Source organism: Lonchura striata, chromosome 3 (assembly GCF_046129695.1).
Source record: "Lonchura striata isolate bLonStr1 chromosome 3, bLonStr1.mat, whole genome shotgun sequence".
Lineage (NCBI taxonomy): Eukaryota > Metazoa > Chordata > Aves > Passeriformes > Estrildidae > Lonchura > Lonchura striata.
The window spans coordinates 22,297,533-22,312,963 of NC_134605.1; the positions used below are offsets into that span (position 1 = coordinate 22,297,533).

Consider the following 15,431-nt stretch of genomic DNA (forward strand, 5'->3'; position numbering starts at 1 on the left):
CCATGTGTGTGATCTCAGGAGCCATGAGGATACTTTAGTGGTCACAATGTCTGTGCCGGTGCTCATCAACAAAGGTAAGATTGGAGAGGGGAGATCACACTTTCTAGTCGTGCTCTGAACATATCCCACCCAGAAAGAAAGAAAACATAGAAAATACAGTGCACTCCCCTTAAACTCTGCCTTCCAGATTTAGGGAAGAAAGAAGCAGAGTTTTGTCTTGCTTACATAAGGCAAAAGCAAAATGGAGACAGAGATCCAGCACTGGATGGCAAAGGCCTCCTGAAAGATAATTCTTTTCAGCATTACTTGCTTGGTGATTTGACATGACGCCACCAGAATACCTTACCTAATGACTGAATTTCACACCCTGGATTTCTTGCCGTGCTCTCCCTATTTGCTTTTATTTTTTGCAGGTGACAGTCTGTGTTGAACATCATTTCAAACCATTTACAGTGCCTTGTATCAATCCTGCAACATGATATAGGAGCCGAAACAGCCTGAAAGCAAACCCGGCAGCAGCCACCACATGCTCTGCTGTGGAACAGAGGCAGGAATGGCATCCCAGCGCAGTGCTGGCCTCTGTGGGATAGGCTGCCTCTTACTGATCCCCTGCTAGACAACAGGTATTCATTTCAAAAGCATATTTTAATAGAAGCAGGAGCTGTGAAATCCTTAGGAGAGCATAGCATAAGGCCTGAGATTCACAAAGAAAGAGAAATCTGGGAATGAGATTAGATTTTTTTTTTTTTTAATTCTGTGTGTCTTTTAGAAGAGCTTACTGTATGCATCAGACTGATCTAATGTTGTTATGTAATGTGAGTTCTTAAAGGTTTTCTTTGTTAATTAATTTCCTGCAGCAACAAGACTTTTGCCTTGTAATCCTTCTGCTGTTTGTGACAACTTGTGGTGTTACAGAGGTACTTTCTGAAATGCAGTTCCAGGAGAAAATGAGTGTTTTGAGGCACTGACCTAGGGAGGGACCTCATCTGTCAGAATCCTAGAAAGTGCGAACCAATTCAGGCAAACAAGAGTTAACACAAGGATGCTGGGTGATTTAAGGGCAATCTGAATCAACTTGCAATTTGTGAAATAATAACAGTGCCTGTGAGGCCAGATGAGACAAAGTGTAATGCCTTGAATTTGGGTAGTTGGGACCACAGGGACTCAAAAATGCTGAGGAGAGCAAGGTCTTCAGTTCCTTGCTTTTTCATTATATATAAATCTTGTAATTCCTTTTTCTCCTCAAACAGTACATCCATAATTTAGATTCCTAAAGCCCAAATTTAAAATCTACAAAAAGTACATTTAAATAGTATAAAAAAATTATTTATAGGTAAGGATGTGAGGGTATAAGTCCACAAGGAACCTAGGATAGTGTTGTCTTGGCATTAATAAATCTTGGATTAGGAAAAGTGAAATTTCACCAGCTACCCAAAATTCAAACCTGTCATCACTGTTCACTTTATTTTCATTTAACTGAGTACTGGTACAAGGGTATTTAAACTTGATCATCATCTTACTAGCCATTAAATGTCCCATTGCTTTTGCAGTCTTCTCTCTTCATCTCAATTTTATCTCACCTCATATTAATTTATATTCACTTTAAATATACAGAACCATGAAAATGTGGAAATTACAGCAATCAGTAGTCCCTGGAGCACAATTTAGCTGCCATGGAAAAGGGGTAGATGTGTCTAAAGGGTTGCAAGAAAGTTAACCCTCTTTCATTTGAGGCCAATATCCAGGGAGCAAGAGGCTGCAGCAACTAAGAAGAAAGGAGAAATATTCTTTGCAAATTTCTTCTTATTTTGTTGAGAATCTATTTATTCAACCTTCCACCTGCAACTGTGCACTTCTGATCAGGCAGAAAGAATAGTTCAGTCATGTAAGACAAATGTTACAGCAACTTCAAAATTGGGGTCCATAACAAAATCCCTTTCCTATAATTTTCCTACAGTCTCTTGGTAAAGAAGTTGCATGGCTTAGCCTTTCACTCACCCACAGGAAAAAGAGATTGAAGGCCACATAAAGAGGTCAATGCCATCACTCAAGGAGGGAAAACCTGTTTAAGCAGTGAACTAAATCATGCCAGGCACAGGTCTGTTCTACCATGGACAGATTTTTACACATACCCATCCCATCTGGGCTTACATCCACTGTCCAGGGGTTATGTGGGCACTCTCTTTTACAAAAGCTGTATTCACCAACTCCGAGAGATTATAAACTCGGTCCTACCTCTTCCCCTTCAACACACCTGTGAAACAGGTGTGTTAAACCAGCCTTCTCAGGAGGTTTAACTGCTCCTTGTGCAGCAGCAGTTCTATCTCCAAGACCAGTTTCAGTGCCTTTTCTCACACCTCCTCAGCTTTGTCCTGCCTGAGGTGTGGACACCAGAATGGCACCAAAGTCTCATTCCCATCACAGGTCTCCATCCTGTCCCACCATCTCTACTGCTGAGCAGGTGCTGCATTAGGTCCTGCAAATCATCCCTTCAACTCTGCATCCAAACAACTTGATGTGATTATTCCATGTCCTTCCCTCTGCTCCCTAATTCTCTTTTCTGCCCAAAGCACATGTGAAATGGCAGTTATTACAGCAGATCATAATACTTTTAAGCCAAGGATGATGTATGGAGAAAACACATGAACGTTTTTTATTGGATTAGGGCCATTTCTATGTTTACCACTGGATCTTTCCCCACAAATGATGGTTTAACTACAAGGTCTTTATGATCCAGCTCAAATGCTCTCACAATAGAGCTGTACAAACAGGTCATCCCGCAATTTCCCATTCAGGGTGTTAAATAGAACAGATCATTAATTTTCATAAAAGTAAGCCAAGACTCAAACACCCAGAAGGGAAATGCTGAAGTGCATTCTCAGTATTAGGCACATTATTGAAGTACTAGTGAGAATAAAGGCTGAAATGAGCTACACCACCCACAGTGTCATTACCAATACCTGTGTCCATTAATTACATCTTCATCCCACCTAAGTCTTTCCATCAAGACTCTTTTCTTGTTTTCCCAATTGTAAAGAGATGATGAAATGGCATATATAAGTAATAAAATCCCAAAGTAGAACAAAGTGTCTTTCAAAAGCCACCATGTCAAATTATTAGCAGTGGTTAATGATTTTTGGGTAGCCAGCCCACCCAGTTTTCCTACTTTTATTTGAAGTGTTTTACATATGCACATACAATTATAAGTTTATGCTTTAAAGGAAGGAAAATGGAAAAGTTAACTGCCATGGGTTAATACATCACAGCCATCTACCATCATCAACAAACCCATCAACAATAAAGAGAAAACACAAAATTCTAGACTAAATCATTAAATTTGCCAGCTAGAGAACTTGAGGGAGATAAACAGCAACTGCATCTAATAAAATATGAAAATAATACATTGCCATAGATGTGGGTTGTGAGATAATACCACTACTTTTTGTTTCACTATAGGTTCTTAATATTAAAAGCATTGTTTTTGCAGCTACTAAATCAAGCAATCTCATGATTCTGCAGGTTGGAAGAATGAATAAATCTTTGCACAGGCAGAGACTAACAAGGTCAGGTTTTAATAATCTATTTTGTTATTGTGTAAAAAACCCTTACATAAAGGCTTGTGTGGGAGTAGTTCATCTGACTCTTCACATCCAATCAAGGTGATTATTTTTTTGTCCATTATCAACAGTTCTCAGAACATCTCTAGATAAAACAGGTCCCCAGCAACTCTTCTACTCTCAGATTTCTTCACCTGAAACTGTTTTCCCCTTTTATTTCCACACTTTTTATTTTATCATATGCCTCCATTTGTCAGGGGAAAATAATTTTTCTTTAATCTTCCACCATTGTCCTTACTGCCACTCTCCTACTGGTGCTCTCTGCATGCTGAGAATATAATTGCCTAACTTTTTGTGCCTTTTCAGACTGGAGCTCCAACAGGATGCTCTGTCTGTGAATAAAACAATATTGGCAGAATTTTTTTTCCAGACCTGCAAAAGTCTGAGCAGCCACACATCTGACATGAATTCTGAGTTTGACCACAACTGAGTGCTTCTTGCAAGCAGAGATGAACCTTTGAAACTCTGTGGCAAACAAATTGTGGTACTTTGGTACTTGGTAGATTTACATTAACCACAAATACATTCTAGTAGTAATTAATAATGGATTCTTCACCATTTTTTCCTGAAACATCTGTCCTTTCACACCGTTTCAGAAGGTTTTAATCAATAAAACAGAAGATTTTACATTTCTCTGTGGATACTCAGTAATATTTAGCTGAAAAAACCCCATTAGTGTTCCAATATTTCTCTTTCCAACATTTTTTTCTTTACTTTTAAGTTTTTGTTAATACTTGTCTATCCATCTCAGACAATTTAAACAAAAACCCTAAACAATATTTTAGACCTCTAAGATTTTTTGACAGTTACATTACCACACACTTATCAACACGTATTTCTCAGCTAATTAAAGAACTGCATATAACACATTTATTATGGCAATTTTTACACCTTAATGAAGACTGACAAGAAAAATATTTTGAACCTACAACCTCAACAAATACCCTGCAAGCTGCCTTAAGGCCAGTGTTGCCATAGCAATTAAGGTAGGTACTAAAATTTCTCCCTCACTATCAGCCAGTGTTATATGTTTGATTAACTTACAACCAAAATGTTACCCTCTTCTTTGTTACTAAGAAAATGCTAAGTACTTGATTATTTCTTTTTGATTAACAGGTTCAGTTGTCAAAAGTGGTAAAAAATCTTATTTTTTTAATAAGTTAAATTTAGATATGTTAATAAGTAAGCTTTTTTCACACTTTCAGATCCTGTTTTTTACAATATTCTGATTTTTTAGAATTCTTGCTCATAACAGCATGCCTAATTCTCTTACTCATCTGAGACATCTGCCATTTAAAAAAGGAAAAAAAAATCTTTCCCTAATCAAACCTAAAAAGAAACATATCTGCATAGGCAAGATGTAATTAATTTAGACATATGAAGAAAGGTATGGTTTCCCTCCTTAAGCAGTAATGATTTGTACAGAAAAAAAAATCCCCAGAACTACTAGCATATCATTTTTCCCAAAATAATTATAGAACTGATTCACTCTTGTATTACTTCAGTCCCAAAATACATTGAAATCAACCAACTTCAAAACTACAATTATGCAGCAATGAATCAGTTTTTATACATATATATTTAAACCAAACTATTTCCAGATATGTGACCTTTTAATAAACACCCTCCTTAATGTGTGTATTTCTGCACCTAGATATAAAAACTACCCATGCGTGCTCCAACTAAATCTTAGAGATTTTTTTTTTTTGTACAAGAGAGAAATTGTGAAATATTGAAAAATTATATCAAGTAATGAAGAGCTTCATTTTCTTATCTTCCCTCACAATGGTCTCAAGTTCTTCTCTGTTCTTGGATTCACAAACAGGAATATCCCTCTTTTCCCTAAGGATCCCTTCCTTGGGCAAAGACTGTGGGGCTTTCAAATTCCATGTTCTCCTCAGTACCTCTTCCATCTCCTGAATAAAGATTGTTTGACTGAAGGGTGAGAGTGCCTATTTTGAAAAAGGATGCAATTAAAACATACATGTGCTGACCATAAGAATATTTAAAACCTTTTGAGGTTTTATGAGAAAGGTATTAGCAAAAGAGGCAGCTTGAATTTCTGCTGAACTGATTTTGAGTAGGCTTGCCAAGAGTAACAGTTGCAGTTAGAAATCAAGAATTATATGAGAAAAAGATTTTTTTAAATCCTCACAGTAGAAAATGTAGCTACTTATAGACCACTCACTCAAGACATGCTTGATTGCACAGATAAATTCACTGTTATATTACAAATTTAGTACCAAAACTGAAATTAAAGTTGCACTTTATTCATCCATCCATAAGAACACACAAAGAAAGATCCATTTTCTGAGCTGTGTATGTGCCTGTTTAAGCATGACTCCAGATCCAGCCAGAAAAATCTATTTACTCAGTTTTCATATGAAATGTATCATGGTCTTTAGAAAAAAATAAGCAGATCAAAACTTCATGCAAACCATATAAGCACCACTTGATGAAGATTTTTGCCAATGGGTTGGCAATTTGACCTGGATATTGGATTAAGGGCTAGAGAAGGCAGGTCAAATCTGGTTTTACAAACACAAAGAGCATGATTGAGACTGAGAGGCTTCCACTCCAGCCTCTGCACCATGCTGGAAGCCCTCAGTGCGGCCATCCTCTGTTTTCTATGGTGCACCACACTAAGAAGATGCTACATAGATCATGGATCATCTGATTTATTCACAGGAACATCCTAGGACCTCTACTTGAAATTTCAGACAATCAGCATAAGGTTACAGTTTGAGAAGGATATGTGGTGTAAATTAAAAATGTACAAGCAAACATCAAAAGGTATAGAAACTCCACAACAGTCAACTTTTTAAGTAGTAGATGGAGTTTTTGTTTGATATGCACCATGACAGTGTGAAATGTCAAATAAAACAGTACCCCAAGGACGATGGCACTGATCAAATATGAGACTTTAAAAGGAAAGATTTCTCTTGCTGAGCAGACCTCTTTGATTTATAAGGAAACTGAATTTAAAAAAAAAAAAAAATCACAGTAATTCAGTGGACTTTGAAAAAAAAACACAGCATCTTCAGCTGCTAAGAAAAATCAACAGGAGTTAATGGCATTCAACAAAGATTTGCTTTCAGTTTTCTGAAGGACTATGTGCAGTCCCAATGCCTTATAAAGAACTTGACAAAATCAGGGTGCAGAATGTAAACAGCCCAAAGTCCAGTACCTGATGAATTTGATAAAAATCCTGTACCTAACTTAACAGAACTGAAACAGCACTTAAACTCTCCCATTCTGAGAAAAAGTCCAGAAGTGGTAGAGGCTGCCCAGAGCTGTTGTGCACTCTGTTCTTGGATGCTTTCAAGACTCCGCTGCCCTAAGCAACTTATTCCAACTTATAAGACCCTAAGCAACTTATTACAATCTTACAGCTGACCTTTCTTGCAGATGGAGATTGGATTAGAAACTTCCTGAGGTCCTTTTCTAACCTCTAACTCCCATCTGCATATCTGCATATATATATATATAGCTATTACCATTAAATTGTCATTATTTTAACAGCTGTAGTGTGACAACAGCCATAAGGAATAGCAGGAGAAGCCCTACAAATATTTTCAAAGACTTTACTTAAAATATTTTATTGTTAAAAAGCTGTAGGATAGAGTCTCTACTAAATTTGCTGAAGAGTTTATGAGCCTTTGCAGGCCAGAAATGCAGCAGTCTCTGGGTTGTTAACTCACAATACAGCTCTAGGCTTATTCAATCTACACCACAATAAAACACTGGTCTTTAAAAGAAGTTAAACTCAATATATTCCAAAATATCTCCAAATTCTGACAATATTAAACTATTTATAAGATTACTGTACCAATTTTATATTAAAATTACTTGCTTAATTAGGGGAAAAAAACATTGTTTTCTGAACTAAGACCTTTAATCTGATCAGACATTTAACAACAAGAACAGTCAGTCTTTTAATCAGTAATCTGCAGCAGGTCCATCCTTGACTGTGTTTGTGGTTCACATGTTATCTGCCAGAAGGGACATTGAAGCAGCACCCAATTTTTACAGAGTAAAAAAATCAGTGGGAGCTTCTCCCCAAAAAAATATATTACTCAAAACATGTGTCATATACAGGATCAGAATACACCACCTTGATTGTAGTGTTATTTCTATGCCCTTATGGACTTAGGGGCATGGAACAAGTGCTCAGGGTGTTCACCAACTCTTGACAACCAAGTTGTTACTACCCCTGTGGGTGACTAGAGAAGGATGTGACAAATAATTTTCATCAGTTTACATTCCTATTATTCATATTCATTCAATATGCTGAATATTCAACATATTCAGCTGTTGCATTTGCATTGTTGCTGCTTGATCAGGAGAAAGGGCTTGAAAATGCTGAATGCCCTTTTTTACTGTGTTTTGTCAAAAGCTTTCTGAGTGTTTTGGAGTTTGCTTGGGGTTTTGTTTTGCATTATATGTCTCATATTTTATATGCTATCAGTTCAGTGTGCTTAAAAAATTACCGGTGCAGGACAGGCTTCTGAGAGCTCAGCAGTTTCACAGCCCCCCCCTGCAAACCAGGACACCAACTCAGTGACAGGACTGGTTTGTTCTCCAGTTTCTCACCTCCATGCTTTTGTTTTTATCTTTATTTTTTAAATTTGTGTAAAGAAGACTGAATTTTCCAACTATTTTCAGGAGATCACTCCCTCTTTGCTGCCCTGGTCCATGCTATCTCTCCACCCATGGCAAATATTCACATCTCAATTTTCTCATAAATTTGATTATCAATTACTCAAAAGCTGTGCTATTGCATAATATCATTTTCTTTTCTATTATTTAGTTAAATTCCCAGCCCAAAAATACTTCCTTATGCCTTTTATCTTGAGAGAATACTGGGAATCTTGGAGGCACTTTGCTCATACCCAGCAAGCCTAAATGGTCTACAAAGAGCACCACACTTATAGAGCTGTCAGAAGCTCAACACTGCCATGAAATAATTCTGTAATGCAAAATCCCAGAAAGTAACAGTAAAAAAAAAAAAAGTAATAACAATAAGGGAGGGAGAGAGAAAATAACCTCCGAACAACTGTGGGAAAAGTACAAAGCCAACTGAAGTTTTGTGCTGGATTCAGAGTTTATGGATCCAGACCTCTGAATAGAAACAATATTCTGCTTTGCACTGCACCCACTCTGTAGGATGCAAAAAACCACGGGAATGGTTTTAGTGAAAAATTAAACAAGAGTTATAACCACCACCAGCTAAAAACCAAAGGAAGAAAAAAAAAAACACAACCCCAAAAAACACAGCAACCATAACATGAACTTTGTCTCTCCAGAACAGAACAGATTTCTGTATCACTACCAGAAATCCCACGGAGACATAATGATTCCAATCAATTTTTTTAAAAATACTTCTAAAGTATGATATTACACTGAGATGTCTGGAAAGCTGGATACAAAAAACCACAGGCATTATTTAGCCAGGATTTCCAAGAGAGGGAATTAAATGAATGCTTCCTTTTTACAAGAGTGGCAAAGCTGGAATACCAAGAGCCAAGGAAGTGCAAGAGAGCCTTCATCCCCCTCAAACTGGAACCAACTGAAAAGTCTAAGTACACTAATTATTACCTACAAGAAAAAAAAATATTTTCTGATTTTCCAAAAAAAGGGTATATTCTGGTTTTCCTTTTAGCAATGGCCTTGTGGGGGCTGCCATTTAAACTGGGGTTTTGTTGATGGCACAGAATGGTGCTGCCTTTGCTCTGGAAGCCAGAAAAAGATTTTACTCTCAATTCCCCTGACATCCAGGAACCATATTAAATGACACACTGAAACAAGAGTTACTCTGGTTTTATTACTGCTCTGTGTACAGACACGGATATACACCAGAGCAAATTAAACTTGCCAAGGCTCTTGGAACTTAAAGATCTTTAAATGACCAAATGAGTCTCTATCAGCCTTTCTAATACATTAAAACCACCCTGTTCCCAGAATACTCTCACGTCATTCAACAACACTGCATCTACAGCTGCCTCTCTCCCCTTTTTCTTTCTTTATGTCTGTGGTTGCCTTCCTATTTCTCCACAACCCCTGATGCACCTTCAAGGAGCAAAACAAAACAGTTGTGTATTGCTCAGGAAAATGAATCCAGCTCCTGAATCCCAGCTGGGATACAAGAGCAGCCTCACACTAAGAGAGATATTTCACCTGCAAATGCACCCAAGCACAGAGGAAAAATAAGAGCCAGTAATTCAAAATAAAAATATCCACATTACAGTGAAAATTGGAAGCATCATATGTAGACAGCTCTAACAACACCAAAAATAGTACAGCTGAAGGAAAATTAGTGTGGAGAACAAAATGGCTGTGGAATATTTCTATTTCCTGACTGGGTTATTTTCTCAAATGTAACACTAATGCTGATTTTATTTTCCTCAGAATGGTGCCCTTCACTATCTTGCTTTTACACCACCAAGGTGTTTGTACTACAGATTTTGTAGTTTTTCTTTTCCAGCTTATTCTTTTTCCTCATGGCACTGTAAGGTCCCTCCAATCTTCACCTCACCCAGGATCCACACACTTTTCTGGGCACTGGGACTTTGGTGCTGAAGTGATGTTTATTGCATCTATAAGGTCCTGTTTTACTTTCCTACTTTCTCAGCAGCTATTTAAGGTTAAATATTCTCATAAATGTTCAAGAAAACCAAAACTTCCCTCCAATAATTAGAGAATGCTGAATGAAGGTTTAAACCTAAAACACTTTTTATTAGATATTACTAATAATTTTAAATCTTGCATATTTAGGACCCAGAGTCCTGCTAACAAGGAACAGGTCTTGTAAGCTTCAAAGTCCTCTGGCTAATTTTGAGAAAGCTAGCCTGAGTCCAGAGCCACAATTTGTGGCCATTAAAGGCTAGGAAAGCTCATAGAATGTTCTAAGAGGAAGCGCAGGTCTCCCCCATGGTAAGGACATGCACTTCCCATGCCAGCTGGCAGGATAGAGGCTCAGCATCCAACCAGATCCTGCCTGGCCCCCATTCAGATCCTTCCTCTTCCATCAGACCTTGAGTAGCTCTCCATGACAACAGGCAGTGCCCCTTCAGGACTGATTAAAGACCAGGCACAAAGCTCATTTAGAAATGTGGAGTGAATTTACAGCCCAAATAACACAGAAAGGCATTTTTCCTCTCTTAACAGAACTGTGCTGTGTTTACTGAAAATATTCAGAGCTGGCCTCTTCCCCAGAAAGACACAGAGGCACAGCTCCACCGGAGTTAATGGAGCTGGACTGATTGACACCAATGGAGAAGCCAGCTCAGGATTTGACTGGTTTAATACTAAATAGATTTCATTCAGACTCTAATTTCAGCAGTCTGCACCCTCCCTCAGGCACTCATTTGATATCCTGCATGGCTAATTTGTACTCAACATAAAATATGCATGTTTGCTGTTGTCTCCAGAACTGAAATATTCAGCCTACCCGTGCATGCCAAAGTCAGTTCCCCCTGTACACTTCAGAGTCATAAGAATATGCTGCAGCAGGCATACCTGTGCCTTTGGGAATGCACCTGAAAAATTAGAAGAACATTTTCAACTGCTTACTGAGTCTCTAATTGCAGGCCCTGATGTGTTTACTTCCCATGCAATTGCACAGCAATTAAAATAACCATTGGCACACCTACAAATTCTGAATTTTAGCACATTCGTATGTCAAGAACTCAAATCCCACGGGAGCACAGCAAGAAAACTTCTTGTCTTAAGTATTTTTTTCTGAAGTGAGGAATAGGGACTCGAGAAGGGCAAATTCAAGAATGGAAGGCCTGTGCCTGAAATTGGGAAAAGTGGAATGGTGGAAAAGTACATGGGGAAAATTCAAGCCAGCTCCCGCTGAGGAACAGCAGTGGAGCAGAGAAACATTGCAGTTTCAAAGTGCAGCATGTTTAACCTGACAGATCCAGAGAGCCACATGCTAATGAGACATGTGGCTCACAATTAAATGAAGAGCAGCACCAGCAATCTCATCAGTGCAAAGGAGCACCAAATACTTTTTACCTTATAAATGGGGCTATCACCTTGTTAGGAGTGGATTCAACTCTTTTGCTCTTTGTGAAACACTTTGTGCAATCTCACCTCATGATGTGAGGTTTTTTTATTACCAAGAGAAGAAAAATATTGGCAGACAGTGAGACACACAGATTTTAAGCTGTATAACACAGATATATGTCTTGATATCTTTTACAATAACCAGGCTAGGGAATACATGTCCTGATATCTTTTATGATAACCAGGCTAGGGGAATTATACCAAACCACTGTTATGGACTTAAACTTAGCAAAGACTTGCACTGCAAGGTACCAGAACATTTCAGCAAGTCAACAATATTAATATATTCCACTCCATATTCAAGCCATAGCCTACATAATTTTCACTGTCAAGCAGGCTGGCAGAGCAAGCTATCTAATCTTATCAGTATGATCTATATATTTTTTAAAAAACAAATATTCTATGAGTAATTTTTCTCTCCTGAAATAGCACGATGATGAAAACTGTGCTTTAATTCCTCTGCAGTTATAACTCTGGCTGCAGCCTAGAGTTTAAAGTATTCTTTGCCAACTATCACAGGCTCTACTGAGCATAGATCTTCCAGCAGCAAAGATTTCACGTGATCTTGAATTTTAAGTACTAGAAGTAGATTTGCTTGGCAAATGGAAGTCTTACTAGGCATTCAACAACTGTTCACACACAGCCCGGAACATAAAAATTCAGCTGATGAAACCAGTATCTTGCCAGAGAAAGAAAGCACAATCACACTACCACGACCAAATTTTTTCCAGAGAAAATTCAGAGACAACAAGTAAAGGATAGATATCACCTACAAGCTAAACCCAAAATAAATACATAGGATTTAGATCTGTTTCAAAAACAGTGCAGCCTAAAAAGGCACCACCTCTGTGCAGAGGCTGCTCTGGATCTGATCAAGGGTATGGTAGAAAAAAAAATATTTCAATCACTAAAAAACTCCAACCTTAAACTTTTCAGTTTTGTCTTTAGGTAACATTTCCTACCATACTTATGGGATTTTTCCTAATGCAGCACAACTTTTTCTTCTCAAAAGCAAAATTTTGCAACAACTTTCATATACTTTGGCAAAGTAAAGGGCTTCACAAAAAAAAAAAAAATCCCAAAATCTTTCTGCTTTTTTGAGCCTATATAATTTCTGATATAGGCCACAAACTTTTTGATTCAGTTGAAATAATTAACAGTGTCAAAGTTTTATTTGTATATGAGAAATGGAGATGATGAGGCTGATCCACTTTATTCAGCCTCACTGATAAAAAACACTAGGTTGAACCTTAGATCTGATTTCTACCACAGAATCACAAAGCCAAAAAAATTAAACCCTGCTTAAAAGCAAGAAGGTAGGCCCTTCTGGTTTAGAAACCAGAATTTGAGGGCTGCCATAGGTTAGTTTTAACAGCACAGACAGGGAGTGAATTTATAAGGGTAAAATATCTCCTTTTATAGAGATAGGCACTACAGCACACACACAAAAAAAAAATCATCCCAAATGTAATGATTTCCAGAATCAGACATGCCAAAATAACAGAAATTTTGTGCCTGAGTGAGGAGTGGACAGCAAATAGCAGTAACACATATTTTTCAAGCATGCTACAAAGTCATATTGCCATGGAATGTGATGCTCCAAGGGCATAAACAGGTTTACCTCTACATTTCTAGAACTCCTTAATTGTCTGGTCTTACTTACATTTTACTTTCTCTGTGAAAAATGCATGCTCATTTGTTTCTTAAAGTAATCTCAGCTTGATGCCTAAGGAAAACAACATAAACAAGTCAAACTAACATCTCTGAAAACACCAGCCACTAAAGTTCTGTGCAGTAAAAATAAAGCAGATATTTCTAGGCATGATTTCAGTATGCAGCCCTTCAGGGAAGATTGATTTTCTTAGCAGCTTTCCTGTAAAATAAATAAATGTCCAGCACCATTGCCAGAAGATGAAAAATTCAGGCTGTTTGAGCTGGTGTGGGATGGGAATAATGCACTGTATGAAAAAGCAGCCTTCTGCAAGAACCTCCCAACAGCAGCAATGACTGGTTCAGAATAACAGAAGGTATTTGCTTGCCTGTGGACATTATGTGAGCCAGTGATTTTTGTTGCTTTTTAAATAAGTTCTGGAGAAGATCTCATTCTTGTTTCAAAAATTTATTCTCTCTACCATTCCACAGCTGGAATTATTTCACAAAAATAATAAAAATCCATAATATACATGAAAGTATTCAGATGAGGGAACAAACAGCTTTCCCTGGAATTCCATAGAAAGAACTGGAATACTTCTCATTCTGCTCAATAAACAAACACCTGCTTTACAAGCACCTTTGCATCAGCAAAACAATCAAGCACCTTTTCCACTATCCCAGACATCAGCTGAGAGTAGATGGACAATGATGCCAAACCAACAGGAATTCGAAAGTGGCCAAGATTCCTCAGGGCTGAATAATGGCTTTGTGGACTCTGTCCTGAAGCAATAAAAACCTGCCAGTGTTTTGGATTTTTACATAGGCAGAGAGAGAAACCCACCATGCAGAATAGATATCTCAGTCTGGCTTCTAAGGCTAAGCTCATGCTTTTTATGTATAAAAAATAATTGTATTTCAGCATTGGCTGTGCTGGTGACCTCCATGAGACTTTTAATCAAATCTTGCATATAGCTGGGGCTTCAGAGATTATTTGATTTCTTCTCAAGAAAGAGCAAGAAAGCTCTTGCTTCAATTAATATTTCAATCTCACAGAACACCACATAATCAAAAAAATGAAAAAGGTCACCACAATTTCAAAAATTGAACTCAGTAATTAAAACAAAGATTAAAAAAATACTGTGGAATCCTTATGTGGCCATAGCAGTGAAAGTACACCTCAAGACACCATAGCAACACTTGCTCTATTATTAAAGTGTCTTGTAGGCTCATAAAATGCCAGTCAATGCAGACATATTTTGGGCTTCACTACTTTCCTCTGCTATTCCTCTTCTCTTGAGCTTGTCTTACACAGACACTAGAGGTCAGCCTCCCAAAAAAACAAACCACTGCTCAGCTTGAAATCCATGAGGAATGGTGGCACTTGGAATTTAATGCGTTCAAAAGCAGCACTGGAGGTGCAGCGATCACAGAATCGTGGAATATTGTGAAGTTAGAAGGAACCCACAAAGATCATGGTCCTGCACAAGACCAGCCCCAAGAATCACCTCATGGCCTGAGAGAACTGTCCAAACATTCAGTGGACTCTGGCAGGCTTGGTGCTCTGACCACTTCCCTTTCCTGCACAAAGAACAGAGCAACGCTTTGGTTTCTTGCCTTGTTAAATTTAGCACTGTTGCGTTTACCAAAATAACAAAATTCATTAACAATCTGATGGCCTTCCTGGTGAAAATGGGTGAATTTGGGCACAAGGGGAGAGCAACCCATGTCATGTACTTCAGCTTTAGCTCTTTACACTGTGCCCCAAAACAGACACACACCCAAGCCTGTACTTCACTTTGGATACACAGGCAACTACATGGAGTGAAAAGTGGTGCAAGGCACCGCTGGAACAAATTCATTGTATGGTCACTGTGTGGTTGGTGCCTGCAGCACTCACCCTGTGAGAACAGACTGAGGCTCCTGGATATCGGAATCTGATGTATTGATGATTCCGAGATTGCAGAAAGTCTCTGTCTTTCTGCCCTGTTGCCAAAGAAGAAGTCATAAATTGTCTGTGCTGTTTTGAAGGTTGTTTATTCTTGCTTATCTCTAACATGTTCTACTGCCCTGCCACAGGTCTGTCCTGCA

General features: G+C 38.1%; 1 long non-coding RNA gene across 1 annotated transcript in view; it reads right to left on the bottom strand.

Annotated features, from left to right (window-relative positions):
• LOC110475799 (uncharacterized) overlaps positions 1-14,880 on the bottom strand; it is a 56,728-nt gene extending 41,848 nt beyond the window's left edge. Inside the window, exons 1-2 of the long non-coding RNA XR_002466329.2 lie at positions 14,849-14,880; positions 13,354-13,416 (exon numbers count right to left, since the gene is read on the bottom strand). This is a non-coding gene — a long non-coding RNA (uncharacterized LOC110475799). The remainder of the gene's footprint in view (positions 1-13,353; positions 13,417-14,848) is intronic.
• Between the last annotated feature and the right edge of the window lie 551 nt (positions 14,881-15,431).